This window comes from Cornus florida, unplaced genomic scaffold (genome assembly GCF_030987335.1).
Source record: "Cornus florida cultivar Cherokee Brave unplaced genomic scaffold, ASM3098733v1 CherokeeBrave_3.0.0_Hap2_Chr01, whole genome shotgun sequence".
In the NCBI taxonomy this organism is placed as follows: domain Eukaryota; kingdom Viridiplantae; phylum Streptophyta; class Magnoliopsida; order Cornales; family Cornaceae; genus Cornus; species Cornus florida.
Window position 1 is genome coordinate 64153316 of NW_026775571.1, and position 9175 is coordinate 64162490.

General features: G+C 30.0%; 1 long non-coding RNA gene across 1 annotated transcript; it reads left to right on the plus strand.

The window, feature by feature from the left end:
* The first annotated feature begins 306 nt into the window (after window positions 1-306).
* Window positions 307-6692, plus strand: LOC132298931 (uncharacterized). Its single transcript, XR_009479994.1, has 2 exons — window positions 307-3316; window positions 6145-6692. It is a non-coding gene; the product is annotated as an uncharacterized LOC132298931 (long non-coding RNA).
* Window positions 6693-9175: the final 2483 nt, after the last annotated feature.

Consider the following 9175-nt stretch of genomic DNA (forward strand, 5'->3'; position numbering starts at 1 on the left):
ACGATGCAATATATATATATATATATATATATATATATATATATATATATATATATATATTTGGAAAATGGGATTGTTAGGCAGATCAGTATTTTAATTTTAAATTTGGTCACGCGGCCTTGTATACCACCATTTGTTGTGAGATATTTTTTTTTGAGGGAACTGTCGCCTGATAATAAAAAGTTTCTATATAGGAAGAGATTTAGCCTGAGAAGGAAGTTCGTGATTAATCAGGAAGGGAGTGGAATTTGAAGGGAGATCTTTTGGAGGAGATACAACCTGTGAAGAAGTAACAGGCAAGTAGATCTCTACTATATTTTAATTTTCATTGTTTAATATATTATAGGCTAATTACATCTATTACCAAATATAGATATTAGTAAATTATTTGTGATAACAGTGCATAGCGTAACCATGAAATTATAGGTGAATATGCTAATACGGTTATACTTGCTAATATCTTGTTATTAATTGTTATTGCTATATTTGGTATCATGACAGATATAGAACTGAGGTGTGAGTGATACACACACACACACACACACACACACACACACACATAGTTATACTTGTTCAAATTATTTCCTTATTGCATATGGTTAGATTTAACTCACACATACATGAGCATAATTGTACCTAGTGTGTGGATCAGTCGCAAGGGAATTGTGATTTGGACAATGACATCATCCTTAGTAGATTAGAGTTCTATTTGATTGGTACATCCCTGTACTTATCTAAGCGTTTATATGCATATAGGTGCTTATATTATATAATTGAAGTAATTAAATTATATGAGAATGGGTTAGTTGATGATTACATGCATCTCAACTTGTGAAATTGTGGAATGTGGGAGTTAGGTTGAGTATAATTTGTGTTCAAACATTTTCCAGAATCAGAATTCAAAACCAAAATATATCATTGATTTTGAAATTGAAATCAACTAAATTCAAGAAGATATTGAGAAATTCTAGTGAAAAATCAAACACACCAAATAATTTAAAAAAAAAGAAAAAGATCTATGAAATTAATTATATGTAGCAAATTACTTGAATTCAACAACTCATAAGCTGGTTTGCATGACCAATCTGAATTGATTAAAAATCATAACCTAGTTTGCTATTTGAAGGAAAAAGGAAAGTAATTGGATGTTGCTTGCTTGGCCGGAAGCTTTGTTGTTGATGTTTAATTGTTTACACACACATATAAGTAAATAAAGCTTTTAATTTCATTAGAAATAAATTAACCACAATTCATTTTATTTATATTTGGTAAGTATAATTAATTTACATTTCCTTATCATTTTTCTTATGAAATTAGGGTTCACTGTCAATAAATATATATCTATATATATATATATATATATATATATATATATATACACAAATTATCTTTCATAAGTTTCGCTAACATCCTTGGGAGTTGCAACTTCAGATGGGAACTTGAGAACATTTTCTGATAGCGAAGCATAAACTTCGACAGTTTCTTGAACCATTAAGTTTTTAGAAGAATATTTTCCAAGCGATGAACATTATGAGTTAGAGGTGATAATCTTCCCTTTGATACCACTTGCAATACAAGATCTGTTACATCCCTGATATTCTTCCTTGGGAAAAGATAGATATTCACCTTGTCAACAACCTAAATGTTATAGCCATAAGAATAATAAATGAGTTACAACAGGAAGTTTTAAGACATTTTCATTATTATAATTGGACATGTCATAACCTTCCAGAAAGATTGGAGACCCATATTTTTAAAGAGTTGCTGCACATGAGATCTTTTAAGGCCAAATATTTAACCTTCCAGAAAGCCTTAGACACATGATTTAGAGAAGGTTCACTCAAAGTGCAATCAGAAATTCTAAGTAAAGTAGGATCTGCAGATAATTTTTGTTATGTCTCCAAAATAGATGACTGGAAGAAGGTTCACTTAAAATAAAATATTAGATTCTAGTGAAAATTGAGGCATGATAGTATCTCTTTCGTAAAGTCTCCTAAGCCTGATAATGTTGGCCATCAAGAAACTTGTCTATAAATTAGAGCATACTTTTGAACTGATAATTTGATTTAGACCACTGGGGGGAAAAAAATGACGTGGCTGAATGAGAAATGAATGTATTTAGAAAAAGCTATAGCACCAAATCCCGTTGGAAAGGGCCACATTCTTTAAAAATATTGTATCTAAAAATTAAAAAGGGAAGTAAGCTTGATCTGTCTTGCCACTTAATTGAGTCCAAATGAAAATTGCGACACAAAATTAAGTGAAATTAAAGTTTCTACTTCCTCTCTTGAAAAGAAAAATAAAAAAACTAAGTTTTATAAGTTTGGTAAGTACTGTTAACACCTAAGCTAAGCAACATGGGTATGAGAAAATGACAAGGAAATGGTAAAACCAAAAGGGATGTGGTGACTGGGTTCTTGGCTTGTATATGGGTCGTGAGGTCATCAATGAGTACAAAGTGGCCTTTGGGGTTTTATAGGTCTTATCCAATTTATCTTAACTTTTTTTAATTATTTTTTTTTTATTTTTTGTGGGTGATTTCCGTAACCCCATCTCTCTTTTTAAGATGATATGTCAATATTTAGCTATCTAGTTGTTACACCTTAATTTGTAATTTTAAAATCTTCAAATAAAAAAATTAACCCATTGATGCACCATTACTAATTAAATAGAAGGTTTTTACTCTTATAAATTAGCATTTTCCTTTTAATTTTTGATCAAAATATCATGGTGCCAGAAACAATCTCTACTTGTTCTTTACTTTTTCATGGGTACCAGAAAATAATTACATCTTGTAATTCAGTAAAAATAAGGGAAATTGTTGGGATGTAATGCTGATGAATTGTAAGAGGTATATCTGAAAGCCCAAACAACTAGATTGGCTGTTTCAATATCTATAAGTAGGTTCTTTACTTAATTGGGTAATTTGGAAGCAATTCAGAATCAGAATTGTGAGTTTAATAATTCAAGCTTGTTTATTGCCTCTTGAGCTGGCACTGAATTAATTTTCTCAAGAAGAAAAATCATTGAATTGGATGGTCTTTGGTTCAAGACTTTTAGTTTGAATTTTTTTTTATCCAATTCTGACTTCACCTTGACGGTGTTTATGTTCACCCACTCGTAATAAAAGTTTTCCCATACAATGAAAGAGGCTCCTAGGAAGAAATTTTTTATTTACAATAGACTTACCTCAAATATAAATATATATAAACACAATAGTTTGGTCAGTATCCTAACCCTTGAAACTTAAATTTAATTTACTGCTGCAGCAAGCTCTGGGAGGCTCATTGTCCAGGGAGCCTTATCGTCCTACTTAGTAAGTTCAATTAATTGTCTACTACATAGAGGGAATTAATACTTGCTAGAATGTAATTTTTTTATGATGTTGGAAGGAGAATATTTTTGTTTAGTGGCAACTGTCTTGAGAAAATTAGGCATGTGATTCTTTGGGTGGTGATTGGTTATGCTTGGGTGGTTGTTTTCTTTTAGTGTTAGCCTGCTTAGCTCTATTCTTGTTTTATTTTTAGTCTGATTGATTATGCTTGAGATTTGATTGGAAATGCCAAAGATTATCCGTTACATTAGAAATTCTACAATGGATACTAAATTAAAAAATAACAAAATACAGCAAGGTCAAAAAGCAATTTTAAGGTTCTCATAATTATTTTGGTTTGCAATATCATTTTTTAAAATCTAGATTCTAGAATCTGGATTATGAATTTAGCAAGTTTAGTAAGGAGTACAATGATACCAAGTGTCACAAAATGGGATACCTTTAAATATTTGATTCCAAATACTTGGAAAACCTTATCGTGATTATTTACTGGGTTCCCCTCATCTTTTGCTTGGAGCATTTCTACTTGTTATTTTCAGGGAATCCCTTTATTAGTCATGATTAGTCAATGCATCATAATTCTGCCTAATTATTACCAATCATATATACAAATTATCTTTCATAAGTTTTGCTAAAATCCTCGGGAGTTGCAACTTCATATGGGAACTTGAGAACATTTTCTAATAGCGAAGCATAAACTTCGACAGTTTCTTGAACCATTAAGTTTTTAGAAGAATATTTTCCAAGCAATGCAACATTGCGTGCTAGAGGTGATAATCTTCCCTTTGATATCACTTGCAATACAAGATCTGTTAGAGCCTTGATATTCTCCCTTGGGAAAAGATAGCCATTAACCTTGTCAACAACCTAAATGTTATAGCTATAAGAATAATAAATGAGTTACAACTAGGAAGTTTTAAGACATTTTCATTATTATAATTGGACATGTCATAACCTTCCAGAAAGATTGGAGACCCATATTTTTAAAGAGTTGCTGCACATGAGATCTCTTAAGGCCAAATATTTAACCTTCCAGAAAGCCTTAGACACATGATTTAGAGAAGGTTCACTCAAAGTGCAATCAGAAATTCTAAGTAAAGTAGGATCTGTAGATTATTTTTGTTATGTCTCCAAAATAGATGACTGGAAGAAGGTTCACTTAAAATAAAATATTAGATTCTAGTAAAAATTGAGGCATGACAGTATCTCTTTCCTAAAGTCTCCTAAGCCCGATAATGTTGGCCATCAAGAAACTTCTCCACAAATTGCAGCATACTTTTGAACTGATAATTTGATTTAGACCACTGGGGGGGGGGGGGAAAAATGACATAGCTGAATAAGAAATGAATTTAGAAAAAGCTATAGCACCAATTAGAGAAGGGCCAAAGAGAATCACTAACAAAAATATGAATAAGACAAATCTGTTTTGCAATTTGAAAGAAGATATAGTCTACATAGAGGGGCCATTACTTGGTGCAATGGCAAAAGTTCTAGGTGACAAACGTAGGTGTACATTGAGAACAGCTACTTTGAATTGTTTGTTGTATATTATTGCTTTTACAAATTTTGGTTGAATTTCACAAAAATCCCCAGTGCCAATGTTGACAGTTATAAAAGAATTGAAAAAGAGAGCAAAACTTGAAAGAAAAGGAAAGAAATTTCTAATAGAATAATGATGGGGGTTGCATGAGAAGTCTGATTTGTTTAACATCAGTCTTTTAAGAGTATTATGGACTAGTCAGGTTTATTTTAGTTAGTTATGGAAGGAGCATGCATGAGACTTTGCTTGTGCTGCCCTTTCAATGTAATACAATGAACTGAACTATAGCAAAATGCATTGCTTTGCGATTGGTTCTTTAATACAACTGGTCTTTTTTTTTTTATTTTTTATTTTTTTATTATTATTGTCTTGATGTATTACTAAATAGTTGGTTTATAAACTTTGATGCTCTTTCTTAGGTTAGTAGTCCTTGTTTTAAAAAAGTAAAAAATTTAATTCACTTCCATGCTCACTTTGCCTTTAGAAAGACTTGAATAGTTTACAGTGAACTGTATTTTTGAATTGTGTCAAGTCACTAGTAGTAATTACAAATAAATTAGATTTTTAAATTTTGTTAAGTCAATAGTAGTAATTACAAAGAAATTAGTGAGGCATTGGGCCAATTTCTGTAGTAGGTGTAGTGGACTAGCTCCTTAGTGGGTTCTGTCATGCTAGGTACATAGTTCAACCTTACATTCATTAATCTCCTCCCAAAAATATAGAAATATTCCTCAATTTGCAATAGAGCACATGTAGAGAGCTAATTTTCAGCTAGCCAATTAAAGAACCATGTGTGCTTATATAAAATTAAAGAAATGTATCTTCATCATTACACCATTAGCATGTGTGTATATTTATATTGATAGTGTGTGTGTGAGAGAAAGAGAGATGGTGTTGATGGTGATGGAGAAGAAGATGAAGTCAAAATAGGTGCCTATTTTCTAAATTAAAGAGTAAAGTTAGTGTAAAAAGAGGAAGAAGAGAACCGAACCCAGAAACACCTACTGCAAGTCCATCAATAGTTGAAGTCCAAACATGTTAATGTGTTTGTAATCATTCCAAACATGTTGACTTTTGTATTAATGTGAATTGTTTAAGATATTTTTTTATGCTCTAATAATTATTTGTTATCTTGTGGTTTGTTATTTGGTTTGTATTTTTGCATTCTTAGTGTGTAAAAAAGGCCTTGAAATTATGAGAAGATGTTGTAGAAACTTAAATTTGTTATAGTGGTTTGAACTAATCATAATTTTTCTATGTTTTTTGACAGATTGCATGTGGCTGGGATTATCTTTTTGACTTTTTGTTGCAGGCCCATTAACTAAATTTTTTGTTTCATATGGGCTCAGGATAAACTCACTTTTGTACTTTTGGTTCTTACATGGGATTAGATTTATGGATCTCCCATCTTCCCATTATTGGCAGATTGCAGGTAGCTGGGCTTACTAGCTTTTTGACATCTTTTTGTTGCAGACCAGTGACTATATTTTTTTTTGTTTCATTGGGCTCAAAACAAATTCACTTTTGTACTTTTGGTTATTACAAGGGATTGTATTTGTGGATCTCCCATCTCCCCATTGTTGGCAAGTTACATGTAGATGGTATTAGTTTTTGTTACAGTTCCATTGATTATGTTTTTTTGTTTCATATGGGCTTAGAAAAAATTCACTTTTGTACTTTTGGATCTCCTATCTCCCTATATTGTTGGATATAGGTTTAATCATTCTCTATGTATATGAATCTCGTTTTGATCCCATATTTGGAATATGTATGGATGATTGGATATATGAAATAGTATTTTACCTTTCATTTGTAAAATATTAGATTGTATATTTTGTAATTGATAATTGTTTAATTGACATGTTTGATATTAGTGAGAAAAAAAGATGTTTTATAAATTAGTTTATTGAGAGGAAGAAAAACATTATTGGGAACAAAAAAAAAATAAAAATTAAATTATGATTTTTAATGCATTTATTCACAAATTTTTTAAAATTGGCAACTAAAAATATTTGTTGTTAAATATTAACACTTATGACAAAGGTAGTTTTGTTGTAAATCGCACTATATGAAGTGACAAATATAATTTTGTTGCAAATAGATATATTTTTTAGAAACAATCTAGTTTTGTTGCAAATAGGTACATTTTAGAAACAATCTAGTTTTGTTGCAAATAGGTACATTTTTAGAAATAATCTAGCTTTGTTGCAGATAGATACATTTTTAGAAACAATCTAGTTTTGTTGTAAATAAATACATTTTTAGAAACAATCTAGTTTTGTTGCAAATAGATACATTTTTAGAAACAATCTAGCTTTGTTGCAAATTATTGTATATTTAGCAACAAAATTCAGCAACAAATTTGTGGATAAATAAGGACAAATTGTTTGTTGCCAATTGTCACTCTTTAGGGACAAGTAAATTTCTTGTTGCAAAAGATCAACCTTTTAGCAACAAAAGTCTTTTACCAACAAAAGTCCTTGGAATGGAGTTATATTAAGCAACAAATTTTTGGAGAAATGGAGACAAATTATTTGTTGCTAATCGTTGTATCTTTCCTGACAAGTAAATTTTTTGTTGCAAAAGATTGAACTTTTTGGGACAAAAGTTTTTGTTGCGTAAACCCTTTTGTCACGAGCTTATAGGGACAACCTCGCCACAAAGTTTTTTTGTTGCAAAAAGTTTTTGGCAACAAATTGTCTGTATTTAGTGACAAAAAGTTTCGTTGCAAAACACCAAATTTCTTGAAGTGTAAATTGATATATTTCTTTGGTGAAATTCATTATTATATATATATGTTTATGTTTTAATGTAATATCTTTTATAATAATATTATATGTAGAATATATTCAAGGCAAAAATGTAATATATACAATATTCAGATTTCAACTTTTGCATTTACCAAATAATCTTAATGAATTCAGCGCTTAAAATTAATACAATATCAAACAAGTTTACAGATTAATATATTCAGCACTTAAAATTCAGTACTTGAAAATTTCAGTGCTTAATATATATATTGATGTTGAAAAAAAAAAAAACTAATAATAAAAAAACAAATAATTGACAGGAATGAATAAGTTTTTTATTTAGCTCATTTTATAGACATTAAGCTACGGCTCTTTCCATTTGAATGCTTCAGTTGGGTTGTTCTATCTTGGACTAGTGGTCAAGTTGGGCCTTGGTCATCTTGGGTTTCACACTGTATGGCTGGTTAGCCTGGGCTAACTGTCTTTCCGTTACTAGTAAATTATATATTTTTATATAAAATTTGAAATTTATCTTTCAAAAATAAAAAAATTCAATATTGAAAGGAAAAAAAAAAAAAAAAATCATTCATGAGATTCATTGTAAATGAGTGACAAGATTTTGTATTATCAAAAATTATATGACTCTCAATATCATACAATAATTGTGAAATTTAGATTATGATAAAGTCATACAACATGAGAATCAAAATGGAAAAATGGAAACCTTCAATATTTTTTTAATTATTATTATTTTGATAGAACCAGAATGTTCAAGACTTTCCGAGAGAGTTAAGCTTTGCTTGATTTGTAACTCTAAAAACAGTTCTTAGAATTTCATAAAACAAAGAATAGTTTTCAGAGTAGTCTTTTGAAAACAGACCTTTTTATAATTGAATGTTCATAAAACAATTTTCAAAAAACTGAATCAAGTCGAATTTTTTTTTGTACCGTTTTCATCAAAAAACTGTTTCCATAGTTACAAACCAAGCAAACCATTAGTTGTTCACTACTTTTTCGATAGCTTCATAAATTCAACGAAAATGGAACTCGCTGCGGATTCCCCTTTTAGTTTGGTTGCCACGAAAATGTAAGAAAACAGCCACCCAATAGTATCAAGAAGTGAAGGATACATAAGTGAAGAAAGTGTTTTGGTTGGAGTGGCTGGGATGGTGAGGGATTTGGAACACAAATACTTGATGGATGTATTGACAGACTTGAATGTGATACTGATGTACTCCTATCTCTTTGATTTATGTGGTAGAAGTGCTAATTTCATTGACATAGTTACAAAATTTCCTAAACAGCTAAATAGTTTTTGGGATCTCTTAATTATTATTATTATTATTGCTTCTTGTTATGGATAAATTTGATTATAATACAATCATTATATTGAATGGTTTATTTATACACAAGAGAGTTGTATAAAACAAATTAGCTTAAAGTATCTTCATCTTTTGAAACAGTTCCAAAAAAAAAACACTTTATTTAATGACAAAATAGTTGTAAAAGAGCTTCAACAAATATTTTGGCAAACGAATTGAAATACTATTT